This window comes from Coturnix japonica, chromosome 1 (assembly GCF_001577835.2).
Source record: "Coturnix japonica isolate 7356 chromosome 1, Coturnix japonica 2.1, whole genome shotgun sequence".
NCBI classification, from domain to species: Eukaryota; Metazoa; Chordata; class Aves; order Galliformes; family Phasianidae; genus Coturnix; species Coturnix japonica.
The window spans coordinates 56,455,966-56,471,731 of record NC_029516.1 but is presented as its reverse complement, the minus strand read 5'-3'; the positions used below and the strand labels follow the sequence as shown (position 1 = coordinate 56,471,731).

General features: G+C 41.7%; 1 protein-coding gene across 8 annotated transcripts in view; it reads right to left on the bottom strand.

The window, feature by feature from the left end:
* The window catches only part of TBXAS1 (thromboxane A synthase 1), a 238,029-nt gene that overhangs the window by 28,068 nt on the left and 194,195 nt on the right, over nt 1–15,766 (bottom strand). The gene's annotated exons all lie outside the window — the stretch shown is intronic.

Sequence of the window (15,766 nt, the reverse complement as noted above, 5' to 3'; positions counted from 1 at the left end):
GGGACAGTTTTTGCTTAGAAAAGTAGCAGAGTTTCTTTGCATGCTCATATCAAAGATACTTTTCTATCAATTACATATGCCTGACAGGATGCAGATGCATTATGTGATGTGTTATATACAGAGCTGAGCAGGAATGCATGCGAGAACTGGAAAACAACAGTGGCTTGTTTAAACGTCCTGTTTCATCTTATCCAGCCAGCATCCCATTATGATCCACAGGAGGCCAGCTTTCTGAGGCCACCAAGATGTCAACAGTTGGAGGAAATGTTCACTCCAATGCCCCTGGGGTTGCTCTGAAAGCAGTCACTGACATGACATCCACACAGCCTTCTTCAACAGAAGCAGCACTGCGGATTTGTTAGCAGGCTACTTGAAGCTGCCACAATCAAGAGAAAGCTCACGTCTATTGAGAAAAAAGTTAACCTCTTTCTTTCCCATCACAAACAACACCCCTGGCTTTTCTTCTCCCTTAGCAAAGCCTGTACAGTGTCCTTGGAGTAGATGAAGAGCGCAGACAAGATCCACACGCCATGAGGTCACAGCCTGTGTGCCTCAGCCACTGCACGCAGGCTAATGTCACTTTGGTCTGAACCAGATGTCACAAGAGAAATGATTTTCCCTCCTTACATGGCTTTGTTGTGACTGAGCCCTAAGATCAGCGGCAACACTGACTGTCGTGGTTCTACCACTACGCTGTGGTCGAATCACTGGTATGGCTTAGACTACCATGAACATCAACATCTCTAATCTGTGGGTGGTTTATGTTAGGCAATGATAGCAAAAGTAAAGCCAAATTAAAGTTATAAATATGATGAGGTGTTCCAAACACAGAGTGGTATGTTGTAAATAACACGCTGAATGCTTCCAGTGCTCTGACACTTAAAGAAATAAAAATATGGCTCCTCTCATCTGGTGGTCTCCAGCCATTTTTTAAGAAACACATGGGGGAGCTGACTCATGAAAAAGGTGAAATGTTTTGCATAGGGTCACAGATCACAAATCCAGTGCTAGTAAAATCAGAGTTCCTTAAGCTAATTCCCTTGCTTTGTCACCAGATAATGCTGGCTGCAGAACACACCAGCAATAAATTAGACTTTAAAAAACTCAAGGGCATTAGCAAATTATAATTAAGCACACGTTCTGCAATGAGATGAATTGTTTCTATAATAAGAGGCAGCAAAAACTAGCGCCTACAAATTGCACGTTGAATCAGAGTATTACTTTCTGCTCGGAGACAACAATAAATACTTTTGCCAGATATTGATGATACAGATGTGTGCATGTGCGTGTGTGTTTAGAATACAGTAAAAGCAATAACAGCCTTGCTGCACTCACTGCTGTGCACCTTGATAGGGAAGATAAGTGATGCTAAATCCAGGGCCTGGTTTAATTCAAAAATACACGGTGTTTTTTACATTAACATTGCTAAACACGTGAATTGTGCTTTCATGGAGTACATGATTTAAGAACGGGCCCCAAGGAGACACCAGCTGCCTTTGGTAACTGCATAAGCTGCATTGAAACTTAATATTGTTTCTCTGCAGTCAGATATTGATTGCAAAATCAGCGATGACATACCACGTTCAAACTTCGATCCTTGAAATTAGATGCCAGATTAGGGCGACCCTCAAAAATGAATCTTTTGGTGTTAGAGCATCCATAGCTCTCATTCACGCTGGTGAACATTGCTGGTGGCTATTCTCCTTACTAAAATTAGGGACCTATTTAGGTGCTTAAATTTAGAGTTAGGGGCTTCGCTTTAGGCACCTTTGCCTGAAAATAGCACTGCTGCATATTATTTGTGTAGGCTGATGCTGAAATACTACTATGAACTTTCCATAATGTCTTGAAAAAGTAAGAGATACAAAAAAGCTATAATAATATGTTCTCTTCCCTAATGCCCTTCAGCTGAAAATCGCAAACATCCATTAACAGAAATATAAGCATGCTCCATTTACCACACAAAAGTGCTGTAGTCTTAAAGCAAACCAGAAATTAAGAAAGTCAGAAAAATGAAGCTCCATGTTCCCTTCTTCCAGTACACCCATTCCCCAAGAAAGAGGCCAGCCTTTCTCCCTCTGTTCAGAGGGGAACAAACAGCACGTCCCTTTCACCATGTTTCCAATAGTCCATCTGAGAAATCCAACGACATGGACAGCGAGTGTTACACTACAGGATGGGTTTGAGTGTACATCCGTTTTATCAAAGGGGAACAATATTATCAGGATAAAGTTTACAGAAAAACAAATAAACAAACAAACAAAACAACAACATCCCAAGTCTTACTGCTAAAAGAAACAATTATATCACTCACTGTGTTCCTTTACTGATTTGTTCTCCTCCAACCACCAGCGTTACCACCTTCCCCTGTCAGCAGGGTTGGTCAAACATATGTTTCTACAGATGATCCAAGTGCCAGCTGGCACAGGGTAGGAGGGGCAGTCAGGCATGAAAAAGTTGGCCCACATCTTCCTCTGAGTCTGAGGATGCTGTTATCTCTGTCACCCACTCAAGCTCTTATGTCCCACAGTCTAGCTGTGGCACAGCGGGTCTGCTGTTTGACTCTCCACTCCACCATGCAGCCTTCTCTCTTCCTTAAGATTAACTGCTAACTTCTAGCAGAGAGCAGCTATTAGGATAAGGCTGTTACATTTTCACTCACAGCACTGTTGATAATCAGTTAAACTGCACACTGCTGTACCAATCTAGTAAACAAAGTCCTTCTTGTCTACTGATATATCAACAACACCAGAGTAGTACACATCAGACAGAGGATTAAACTATGGGATATCTCAGTAACCATCACCTTTAGAGCTGTACAACTTGTTATATTCTCCAGAAACCCAAGAGGAAGGGTTTTACTCCCCTTGGAATCTTACCCTCTGGTACTTGGAGCTATGCAACAGGCATTTGACTGCCAGGAAAGGACAGATCTAAATGCAGGCTTTCGCTCTGGAGTGTTGCCTCCTACAAGGAGGAAGGGCTAGGTGTGACAGCACTCCTGTCTGAGGTCACTAGGACTGTCCTACTAGGTCAATCTGGAGATAGAGAAAGCCTTTCGCCATTGCTAACTATCCAGGCTATTCCTGTAGGAGCTTTGGCTCTGGCTAGTTCAGAAAGCAGACCTCAGAGTTTAATCCAGCCCAGGGATTAACAGAGGAGCTTGACAGATACAAACACAATACTGGAATCATCAGCCACATGCCCTTTATGCCCAGAGGCCAGGACGAACACCTGTCAGAAAAGCAACACAGGCCAGAGAAAGTGCTAAGCCCTCATTAACAGTAAAGAATGCCATCTCATTCAGGAGACTGACAGCACAACAAACACAAGAAGCTATTTTCTCAAAGTCCTGGTTTTGTCACTATTTATGTAGCCGTTGAACAACCTCTCCCCCTTTGGTAAAAATGGAGGATTTTGAACTCCAAAGCCCCTGCAGGTGCCCTCAAGCAGCACAACGAGTGGGCTGCAAAGAGGTCCCCAGTGGCTCTTAGGGAGCATGTGGCTACCCTGCATCTGGCTGCCTGCGTTAAAACTAAGCAGTCTGGGGTTCTGGGGATTTGGGGTGGAAAAGGGTTAGCATTTCCTTTTTCCAACACCACTCCCCCTTCCCCCACCCAGCCTTCTCCAGGACTGCCAATTAACTACACACACACCGCTCAGTGACTGAAACTGCAGCAGCAGAAAGATTGAATGAGACAGGGAAAAACTGCTTTTGCAAATTCAAATACCCGTCTTTCAGTAACATAAACAGCTCGACCTGCTGAAGCAGCAAAGCCCCGCATTGACTGGAATGTCTACTTCCATTTCACAGAGGATTTAAAAGATCACCAGCATCAGCCTTTGAATAGATGACCACCTTCATGCCTGAAACAGAGGGCATGGAGCAGCTGCCACTGCTCTGGCTCCCCAGTCCAGCCCAGGGCACAGCACCCACTCACGAGCCCTTGGCAGGGTTAGTTAGCCCTGGCAATTCTCAAGTTGTCCCAGGCAAGAATATGGCAACGTGAGTATGCATGACACACCGTGAGAAGTTACAAGGTCCCATAAAACGTAATGGGCGTTAATCATTTTTTCCTGTTTTTCTGTGCATTACAACAAAGTATTCTCAATTCATTGCGCTGTTTTGGCAATGAATAACGTATGCTGATTTTGTTTTGTGCAAAACAGCTCTCCTAAATGTCCATCACCATTATTTGTGTACACAGACACAGCATCTGCCACAACATTTTCTGATTAGTTCACCATTAGTTAAAAAAAAATATGTTAGAGCCACCTCTGCTCCCACACAAAACAGAAATGTCACACAGGGGTTGGCTCTCCCAGCTGAGCTTTATTTCAGTTGTAAATAAAGTTATTGATACTCCAGGCAACACAAATAGCTGCATACTATTTTTAAATGTCTGGATTTATCAGCGTGCTAAGTGTTCGTTTGCTTCCTTAGACCTTTCTAAATGGGTTCAATGATGACACAGGCAGTATTTATTTCTCTTTTTATCCCAGCTATTTCAACTGAAAAGAGGTGGCTACAAAAAGGTTGACTTATCTGCAACACTATAGTATCTGTCAATATGTCACCAAGATTTAATATGGAGGTTAGAGGGCATGTATATTTTATTATGCTCTAGCCATTTCATGACACTTGCAATTACAGAATTAATAGTATTGACGTTAGGAATTAGAAATAAACAATAGTTCACTTAATGATTGATATTTGCTGAAAACAAGATTATCTTTAATGTAATTGAATAATTAGTTATTGATGAAGAGCGCATGATTAATTACAATTTACCTGCCCCAGCAGCATTTTAAAGATGCAGTATTAATTATTTTCAATGACAATGAAACAAATACAGAGAAATTGTAACTGTGAAATCTGACAATTTCAAGACTGTGTTTATTAAAAGTAGGTAAAAGAGCTGAAAAACCTTCCTACCATGTTAAAATCAATGCACCAATGTGCACTGGCAGAGACTGCTGTCCCCAGCCTCTGGGCTTGGTGGCCCTCTCCATTGTGAACCCTTTGGATGTGAGCCTGAGGCTCTAGGCCAGTGTTTGCTTGTGCAAATCAGCCCCATGAAGCCAGTGACACAAATAGTAATAAACTAAAATTAATTGAGTATTCATATAGGTCACCTGGATTATTTACACTTTGTAAGGAACCTGGATACTGAAATGATGGGATCAATTGAAAAACACCAGATAAATATTTAACAGTCACTGTGCAACTGAACAATGATAGACGCATAAGGATTGATTGATATAAAGCCATATTACAGAATCCAGATATGTTAATTGTATCCAGGAAGGGCATAAGGAAGCAAGTGTGTTTCTGCAAGTAAACATCTCACAAGGACAGACACTGCTAAAACACTGGCTAGATTTCAATTCTGTTGCTTTCATTTCTTCTTGCAAAAGGAAGAATGAAGAGACGCTGATGTCAGGCTTACAGATATTACATATATTTCCTCTCTTCAGACAGTTTTGCCTTCATTCTTGGCTTGATAAATAAAGAGTGTCCTGAGTCTTAGTCCTTGAGCAGCTCCGACTTTAACGTGTTTTCATGAAAGGGGAGGAGGAATGACAGATTCATCATCACATAGATTTCACCACTGACAGCAAAGCAATTCCGGGGTGGATCGAATCACTTTAGCACAAAGCATCACTGGTTTTCTGGCAATATTCAAGAGTGCAATGGGTGATGAGATCCTTCCTAAAAATATAAGAAATGACCCAGTAGATGGAAAATAAAGGCACAAGCACTACAGGTTTCCAAAAGCACTCATCTGCCTTACAAAAATAATCCGATGCAATTGATCCAAGAACCCTCCTATAATTCTTTTGTTCTACAAGTCTCTGCAGGACACCTTCCCCTTTCTGAGCTTGCACTATTCTTCTTCTGGATGGAAAGGACTCCATTATGCTCCTTTCTTTACTCCCTCAAACCCTAACTTAGTGACGTACTTTGCCCTTTCCCTCCCCTCTCCTCTCCAGAGCATAATTTAAAAAAAAAAAAAAAGAAAAAAAAAAAAGAAATAGGAAAATGTAATTTACAAGGTGGAAGTAATATAACAAATGATGCCTTATGGGGAAACCCACTGCTCCAATAAAGAACTAGTTGGATCTGGGGATCATTTCTTGTTGGGGAGGGTTAATGGAGGCCTTGCTCCTTTGCATCACAGTATTAATCTTGACATTTTTAAAGGAGAAAACACTCTCCACTAAAACATAAAAAGCTTTGCCTACAGCACTGCCTATATGTACCACTTCTACAATGCAAAGCTAAAGCTTACGAAGCTATAAACCACTCTGCAGTCACTGCCAATAGACAAAAGACTTTCTTTAGAGAAAGCTAGAGACTGCAGCAAGAGTTAAAATAAACAGTTAAGATTATACAGCTCACTTCATTTTCCCTTAGGAAACTGAAGCATCCCTTTCATTCTACTCCTGCTCCCCTTAAATCAAGTTCAATCCACTCATATGAAAGGGCCACAATACAATACCCTCAAGGAAAACATATCCATCTGTGATGTGCACTGTTCCTATCTGAAAACCATGGAGGTCAAGGCAGTACTAAAAGAGCAACCAACCTACTAACACAACACATGAGCCTGGAGAAGTTAAGCAAGAATCCCTTGCAGCAGCTGACTGTGGGAATCCAAAGGAAACCCTGCTTAATTTAATGGCTTTGGGGAAGTGACCCTGGGTTATACAAGACCAGATTCAATCATTTCCAATAGGAGTGCCCTGAAAAATTCAATTTTCAGATAAACTAGCACTCGAAAAAGATCCCCTTTTATGATTTCTAATAACGTGGTAAGTTGTGAAAATATAATTTATTTCTATAGTTTAGAAAGATTTCATTCACTATTGAAAGCTTAAAGTAAAATTGAAAACCATTAAATAGATACCTGTGTTCACCCATATACTAATAACAGCTTTGATCATTAAAGATGAGGTTTTTTTTAAAACAAATGCCATGTTTCTACCAGGGCTTAAGATCTTGATGTCTCTTTCTTTTGCTGTGGTACATTAAAATTGCAACTAGTGATGTTTTAATAGAGGTTTCAAGTTGGCTGTGAAGGCCTGGGATGTGTTCCATAATCTACGATATATTGATAGTGTGTACAGGAGATGCTCATTTCTTTTCAAATGAGGCTCTGAGCATGTCCTTCCCAATAAAAGCACACTCTGTGTTGACCAGTTGTCCCCTTTGGCACTTAGGAATCTCCTTGGTTTTCCCCTTCATGCTATTTCATTAACATCATGAATTTTATTCAGAAAGGACAGTGGTTCATTCCAGCAGCTGTATCTTAAGCACGATACGTGTTGTGCATGTGTCTGAACCAGACCAAGTTACTGCCTCCATTGCTCACCCCTGTGACTACAAATACCAGCCCCTCAGGTCATGACCTGAGCAAATCTGCTCAGTCAATTGCTTCCCACTCACTCACTCCAATATCCATACTACTTTATGCTAAAGTATTTCACTAAATTAAAAATCTTCATGCTAAATGTGGTCATTTTTACTGAGTCGGGTTTGGGGGCAACAACTCAGGCTTGCAGATTTGAAAAGAATATAACCTATAGAGCAAGCAAAAGGTGGGTTGACCAAATGTTGCTGTTCTTCATCTAGGTCAGGCACATCTACAGGACTACACAACCAGTTTAGAAGCTTTGATGATGGCCTTAGGAAACACCCAGGCTCAAGTCCCACAGGGAAGAAACTGGGAATTCAGGTAGTTATTTGGGGTAATCAACTCAATGGTCTTTCACTGAAGAACAATGGTCTACCTATCCGTGGTTCCTGTACTGTAAAATGCGACAATGTCTAACATAGTGAACAACCTTAAATCCACATTGTCTTATCAGTTTAAGTACACACTGCAAGCTTTCAAGAAACTGTATCCTATTAGGTTTTTGAACATCGCATGCTCTGATAAAACCCAGATCTAGGGTGGAAATTCTCAGTGGTATTGTAGCAATAATCACAGGAATAAGGATTACAGCAACATTCCCTCAGGAAGTCTGCTTCACTCTCCAATTCCCACGTAGCAGGGATGTGTAAATTATTCAAATCTACCAGGCAGGAAAAAGAAAAAAGGCATCTTATGAAAACTACTACAATTGCTATTAAAGAAGAAAAGGAAATAATGAAGAAGGAGCTTTTAAAAACACGTCCATATATTTTCCACAGAGCAACAAGTGGAATTTGTACACAGAACTACTTATTGTGACAATTTCATTTGTTGTTTTTTCAATTACAAGCACCTGAGATACAAGGAAAGTCTGAGAGACTTGCAAGCTGAAACAACAGCTTTAAGTATGACAGTAACTGAGAGCCTGCTCAATTTTTTTTTTACTAGCAGAAAAATCTTTAGATCTAAAGAGCTCATTTTACTTACAATCAAAACTTTGCAAACTTGGGCTCACACCCACCATATATATTTCTCTGCTTGTTCTGGCACGCAAGGGGAAAACGGAATTACAACTGACCTGGCACAAACCCTCAAGCCAAGTTCATGACAGCGTTTGCAAAGTTAATGCTGTGTGAATGGTTAGCAGGTCAAATAAATGCAAACCAGAAAGTGGAAGTAAATGATGTAAGAGAATTATATTTAATTTGGAGAAGTATAGCGAAACTCCAATTGCAGTGTTGTTGCCTTGAAAATAAGACCAAATGGATTCAGAACTCTAAATGGAAGAAAAAAAACCTGCCAGCAGATGCGCTTTACACTTGAGTAGCCACATGAAGAAGCCAAGGGCAGGTCCTCGACCAGGGTAAATTGCCTTCACTCTGAATGGGACCTGAATTTAGTGGGAGTCTATCTGTTCATCGACTTCAGTGAGCTGTGAATTAGACCCAAGAGTGCCAGGTTTCCACGATTTCAGAATGCTCTCTTCCTCATTAAAATGTACTTAATAGCGACAGCAGCCAATGTTAACCTAATGAACAAAGAAGTTCATTACTGACAAAAAGTGCTAATGCATTTTTATGCACCACTTTGACAAAATCATCTTTGAAGAAACCAGAGCAAGAGCCTCACCCTTGGCTGGCTTGGACAAATTCCTTGGCCAAGCTACGTGGAAGACCTCCAATAACGGCCTCGCAAACCCACGGACAACAGCCACCTTGGGCAATGAAAATTTAGGAAGCATCAGTGCAGTGAAGACTTTGGCTGGCATTTTCTTGAATATCCTGCTCTCACTTACAATTCCTGAGGCTCTCAAAAGTACAGAAGATGTATGTAACCCTCATCCTGTGGAAGCTAATATAAGGAGAAGGTGCCAAGAGGATGCTGTATGCCTTGTTTGCCATGTAAGTTTTTAGACTCTTTGATTCCGTCTCCTTTGTCCTGAAGATCACACCAAATTCCAGCAAGGTGCCTTTAGGAGCCTCACAGTCATCTCTGAAGGAGAAGCAAACCAAGGAGGACAGTTTGAAAAACAAAAACAGAATGTAGGTGCCAAGTTTCCACTGCAGTACAGGGGGAGTTAGACTAGAGTGTTGCAGGGGATTTTCCAAGACACAAAGAACAGCTGGCTTGCTCAACTTCAACTTTCTCCTTTCAGAAGCAGCTGGTAAAATGTCTGTCCTCAGTCTTCCCTGGCCAGCACACTGCCATTTTAGTCATATTTGAACAAACTGAGCATCAAATATTCCCCCATGCGCTTACCTCCAAGCTGCATAAGATGCAATAAAACAAATGATAGACCACAGGGATGTAGGCTCTCCACAACTTCGAGATGAAAGAAGGATGATAACAGTAGGCAGTAAACAAGCCTTAAAAAAAGCTTGAGTCAGTCCAGGACAAACCAACTCAAATGGCCTCTGGGATTCTGCAGACTAGGGAAGGATTGCTACATCCAGCCACATCCTTCAGTTTTCCAGCATGCTTTTAGTATGGAGCACACCACAGGCAAATGTGAGGAACAAAGGTGTTGCTCTACATACTTCCCACTCAGAAGCTGCAGCAACCTTTGAGACACCACTGGCCATATTTTTGACACATGTATCAATAATTAGGGAAAGATAGGACTCTCAAATAAAAAGCAAACCTCCAGCCCCACCTTCCCAACACCAAGCCCTTAAGCAGTACTGGAAGTATTTAGGAGCATTAACTGCTCTACAGCTCCAAGAGCTCAACATCCTCAGAGAGCTGCATGAAAGGATAATTCTGGTTGCTATCTCACAATGCTGTGCTGAACAGGAAAGCTCCATAACCTGCCATAAACACAGACGAGAATACGGTATTGCTGTAAATACCATCATGTCTCAGAGCAAAATCATAGTGACAGGCACTCTGGTCTGCTGCAGTTCACAACTGCATGAAATAGGGGTGCGGGTAGGGTACAGCAGCAAATAACAGGTAGAGATTTCAAAACACAGAAACCCATTATCTGTAAGAAAGATGCAGGCAGAAGAACTGCAGGCAAGGTGTATTGACGGATTCTCAAGTCTCTGGATTTTGATCCTATTATGCTAAAAAATTACTTTATCCCTTCTTCCACAATGCCATGTTTACTTAGCAGGCATTAAAGAGAGAAAGAGAGAGAGAAGAGGAAAAAGAGTAAAAGAACAAAAACTACAATGACTGAAGCTAAATTTATACACACAACAGAGACAGATAAAGCATCCCAGGGGACCTTATCAGTTTTACACAATAACCAACAGGCTGTTTCCTGTATATAGCAGCTTAAGGTCGGCGGATGTTTATTAGAGGCAGAGGGGAAAGGAAATGCGGTATCTTTGACTGACATGGCAGGGATATATGAGAAGTGCTATTTATGTTTTTGACTTGAATAAGAACCACAGTGACTCATAGCTGTCTTACATTTAATATTCCAATTAGTGCTCCAGGAACCCTACGCGCAACTATCTCTGATGTGTGGGGCTTGCTTACTGTTCCTTATAAGAAATACAAGAGGGCAGTAGGAATTTAGACTTCAAGCCATTATCATCTCTCAGTTAAGAACTGCTGGGATAAATCAACCTCTTTCTACCCCCCTTGATTTTTTAAAAAGAGATATTAATTATTAAACGTATTTTTACTGTATCCAGTGGGAATCCAGTCTAGGTTTGAGGCCACACTAAATACAGCTCTGTGGCATGCTAAAGAAATAGGCTGCCTGTGTGCTAATTCTTTTCATTCCTGGAAGCCCTGTGGAAACATGAGAAGAGAGGTAGGCATTTGGTCCACTGTTTTTCTATGAATCAACCTAATATATTATTGAATCAGGAGTTCTGGAGACACAGCAGGCATGGAGGGGGCTGGGAGGAAGGAGATTTGATGCAACAACAGCTCTGCCTGCAATCCAGCCAGGATGATGAGGAGCTTTAACTGGAGGTGGGAGAGCAAGCTGGAAAAGTGAGGAATATACTGAGTATTTAACAGGCACCCTTCCCAAGAGAGGCAAACAGGCATTTTCTTGCCATCATTACACTGCAGTGAGTTCCAAGAGAAGGTCTTTAGGGCTCCATCATACTGCTTTAACTCTGCACCGAGCCTGGGGTATGGCCATGGGTATAATATTTCGGCCTCAGTGAGGTAACAGCACACAATGCCTCAATGTTTCATGAGGAAACAAAGCATATGGAGAGGTATCTTGGGAAAACAAGGCAGAGTGCTTCCTGGTTGGAAGAGCAGAGAACAAGTCTGTGTCTGCTGGAGACCTGGGAACTAAGGGAATGATATTTCATTCTAGGGAATGTGAACTAACTACCCTATTGTGTGTAACCAAATGTGTCTTTCACTTTTCCATTCAGTGTGAGACAGTAGAAGTACAATTATAGTTGCTTGTACAGTTATCATTTTTCAGCGCTGTATGGAAAAGCAAACAGTGATCACACTACCCTCAGAAATCTACCTGCCTTTGCAGAAGAGATGTCTTCTTTCCCAGTCACACACAGTATAGTCACTGAGGCCAAAGGCACACAGGATCCCTAAAAGCCCTAAAAAGCACACTGTGACCAATACAAGGATTAAATGAAGCAACTACTCTTATTCTACAACCCCAGAATTATACAGGCTCACCAATAAGAAAGGGCACACGACACTCTTCTACAGGAGGTGCAGCTGTTCACATTGAACATCATTTGCCACTAATGATTATTATTCTCTGCAGAGAACAAAAAACCTCACTCTATCACCCAGAACAGAAAGATACACATTCATCTTTTGTTTCAGTTACCTTATACCAAGCCTAATGTGTAAAACTGCTACATAAAGTCTCCCATTACATCTGGAGATGCAAAGAGAAGGGGAAAGGCATATAAGGACTCTTCAAAAGTATTTCAAGTAATTTCCCCAACAAATTGCTTGGAAATATACCTGTCTCAGAAAAAAAAAATAGCTTCCAATCTTGTTAGACTTCCTAATTGTAATTCCTTACTGTTGAGCTGCAGGTTGTACATTTAGCCTAGTATGTTCAGAGGGTTTGATCTCTGCAATAGGTTTCCAAGATCTCGCCTCCTGCCTAGGTGCCATGCAAGGGGCAGCCAAACATCAGAGCTTCAAACAAGTTGGCATATTAGTATCATGCTGGAAGATGCTAGATGCACACAGCCATCCTGAAAGCCTGAATCGTATTCAACTGCCTAAGTGGGGAAAACTTTTTGAGTCATCCAGTGTTGGTAGGCACAGACTTTCCTTGCTCTGCAGCACAAGCTGGACACTGTCTGGATAAAATGGCAGCAGAATGGTGTTCCAAGCCAACCTGTAAGCAGCAAATCCTAATCTCCAGTCCATGAACATCTCCCTAACATTTAGGCAAGTATTATCTGTACCACAGAATGTCACCAAACAAATGTTTGGAAAAACCTGTCCTCAACTGCATATGCCAAATACTGAATTGAAGCCACCCACAAATGACTGTTTTGGAAAAGGTTGGCAGGTGGATAGATGCTTTGAATAACTGAATAGTTAACTTCAGTGCACAATTACAGCTTATTAAAGAAGGAAGTAGCAACATCTGTCTTTAGCAATGGCCAAGTGCTTGGCCTTGAATAATACAAATCAACTAATAGTAACAGTACTTCTTGTCTCCCTTGGGTGTGTTTTGAAAAAGAAACAGGAATAAACTGAGATGAAATGATTGAATCTGGAGATGGGAATGAATTCACTGTGAATCGTAAGGCTACAAAAAGGGTATGACACACACAGCCTTCTGTACAGCACAAGGGAGGGAAGACAGGTGTCTCATGAATTATGGGTAAAGTGGGACAATTTAGGGTAAGTTTTAACCTTAAAAAAAAAAAAAGAAGAAGAAGAAGAAGAAGAGACCAAAAGCCATTAGATACATAACCTTGTAGTCTAATATGGCCATAAATTAGCAGCTGCACTATATTATGTAAATTTATGTTAAATTATTCACTACCTGTCACCATATCTCCATAAAAAATCTACGTTCTGACATTTACGAAAAATGACATCTTCTGATAATAGTTTTGCTATATATTTCAGTGACTGCAATTGCCTTTTAACCATCTTGACTGCTGCTGAGGCAAACACTACTTAAACAAGAATGCTTTAGGAGGTTTAATGAATTCATTACTATTCACATTCACCCTCCAGGAGGGCACTGTCCATGGTAGCCAGTGTCCTTCGGGCAGTGTGCTCCTTCCCTTAGTTTGAGAACTTGCTGGAGAAGAGCCAGGATGCACCACAAAGGTTCCACCACTGCTCCAGCTATGAGCTGAAATCAGACACTCTGTAAAGACCATGGCTGAACCCATTTAATGCCAAAGGTGCTGCACACTAAACACAGCAGGGCCATATTCAAGCAAAGCGCAGCTCAGCCTGTCCTCCTTCCCCCACAACAAATCAAAGCCTTCACCCAACTGAGGACACCTGAGCTCTTCCTGAGATGAGATGCCTCCTGAATCACATCTGGTTTGAGGAAGACTCTAAGCTTTCCAGCTGTGTGTTCCTGTTGACTGTGACTGAGATTCCACAGCAATTCTGATTCTATGGGAGGCATGGCACACCAGGACTTGTTATCTGTGCATATTCTAAATAGGACACACAACTTCTTCATGTCTCACCCTTTACAGCCTCTCAAGCAGTAAGGAGTGAGCAGCTTCACTGCATCTTATCTGAGGCACTTAACTAAGGCACTCAATGTGCCAGGGGATCATTCAGACTTTAGAACAGGTCATATTTCCCTCTATGGTTATCCTTGTCCATCAGCTATAAACAGATCTCATGATATAGGTTCTTTTCAACCTCCAATGGTTTTCTCACCACACTGCAACTCTGTGTAGTTGGTGGAACATCTCTGGCACTTGGTGATCCTCTTTAAGAAGCTCTGGATCAGCCCATCGGTCATGGGGGGAATCAGGCTGGTTTTACTACCAGCTTGTTAGCCAGCCTCTTAACATCCAGCTTATGCACAAACTGACCTGCATGCACAGAGCAGACATTTGTTACAGGAAACTGTGTTGTGACTTAAGGTGGCAACAACAGCTGGAGTTCACCAAAAGATTCCCATTGATTAACTTTGCTTTTTACCATTGGCTTGGTACAGAGTTCTGATGTTCACTAAGAAATGGGAAAGGTCTGCTTCTTCAGCTTATTTCTGACCAATCTAAATATAATCTTAGAAAAAGGGCAGAGGGCAAAAGATAAAAGAAAATTCATGTACTCTTCTATTAAGCCCAAAACTGTGCAGTGATCTAATAACAGCAACAGTACTTCCAGAACCAGTATCCCTAATTTGACCTCGCAATTCTGCTCAGAAGCATTAAGCCAACATTTCAGAGGCAGGAGAAAGACTATATGTTAAGGGAAAAAAGCAGGGGGAGGCAGAAGAATAAACAAGCTTTTGCGACAGCAGGAAGCTCTCTCTTAATTCTGAGATAATGAAACGCTTCTAACCAGGCCCAACTGCTGAATATTACAAGAGCCATCATCTCGTGTGGATCGCATGCAGCTTTATTTTCTACTCCCCTGCATGGACTGAATATGATTCACAGCACAGTCACAGGAAACAGTCATTACTATTTATTTGGAGCGAGATGAGTGACTGCTCTAAACAGCTCCAACTGCACCTGCGATAGCGCAGAGAATCTTTTTTATTAAGCACACTCATGCCCTCTTTTCTCCCCTTCTCTTCAATATTCTTCTCACAAAGAGCATTTTATTACAGCACTGACTGCATAGTTCGAAAGGAGAGGGGTAAATTCACAACAATCATTAGCAAAGATGCAAAAGCATGGCAGTGAACGCCAGCTTTGATGCTTTATGTGCCCAGATGCACCCCTGCACATGCCACTCAACTGGTATGTACACAACCATGAAGAGACAAGCCATTCATTAAGTACAGCAAGTTATAACACAACTGCAATATTTTCATATGCATAGATGTAGGTGAGTGTCTTCTGCCATGTTTACATTTCTGCTTCTCCTTGGGCCATGCCAGTACTCCGTGACTTCACCCTCTCCAGGCTGTTCCAGCCAATGTTGTCTCTGCCCTGAACTGCAGAGCAGCTCCTCCATTCCTTCAGAAGACACTGTTCACTAAACTGCTGCAGCAATTTATCTCTGGCTACACAGAGATGAGCAGCCTGCTCCCAAACTTGCTGCTACTGCTCCTTCTCCTGCTGTACTTCAGCAGCTGATGCTGAAGCTTTGTTGGCCCTCAACAAAATGCCACCTCTGTGGTTAACACTTCCCCTATAAGGTAATCAGGCCTCAGCTAATTCCCACTCTGTTGTTATTTCCTCTTCCCAGCAGTCTCTGCCAATTCAGGTATGCTTTTAGACTTG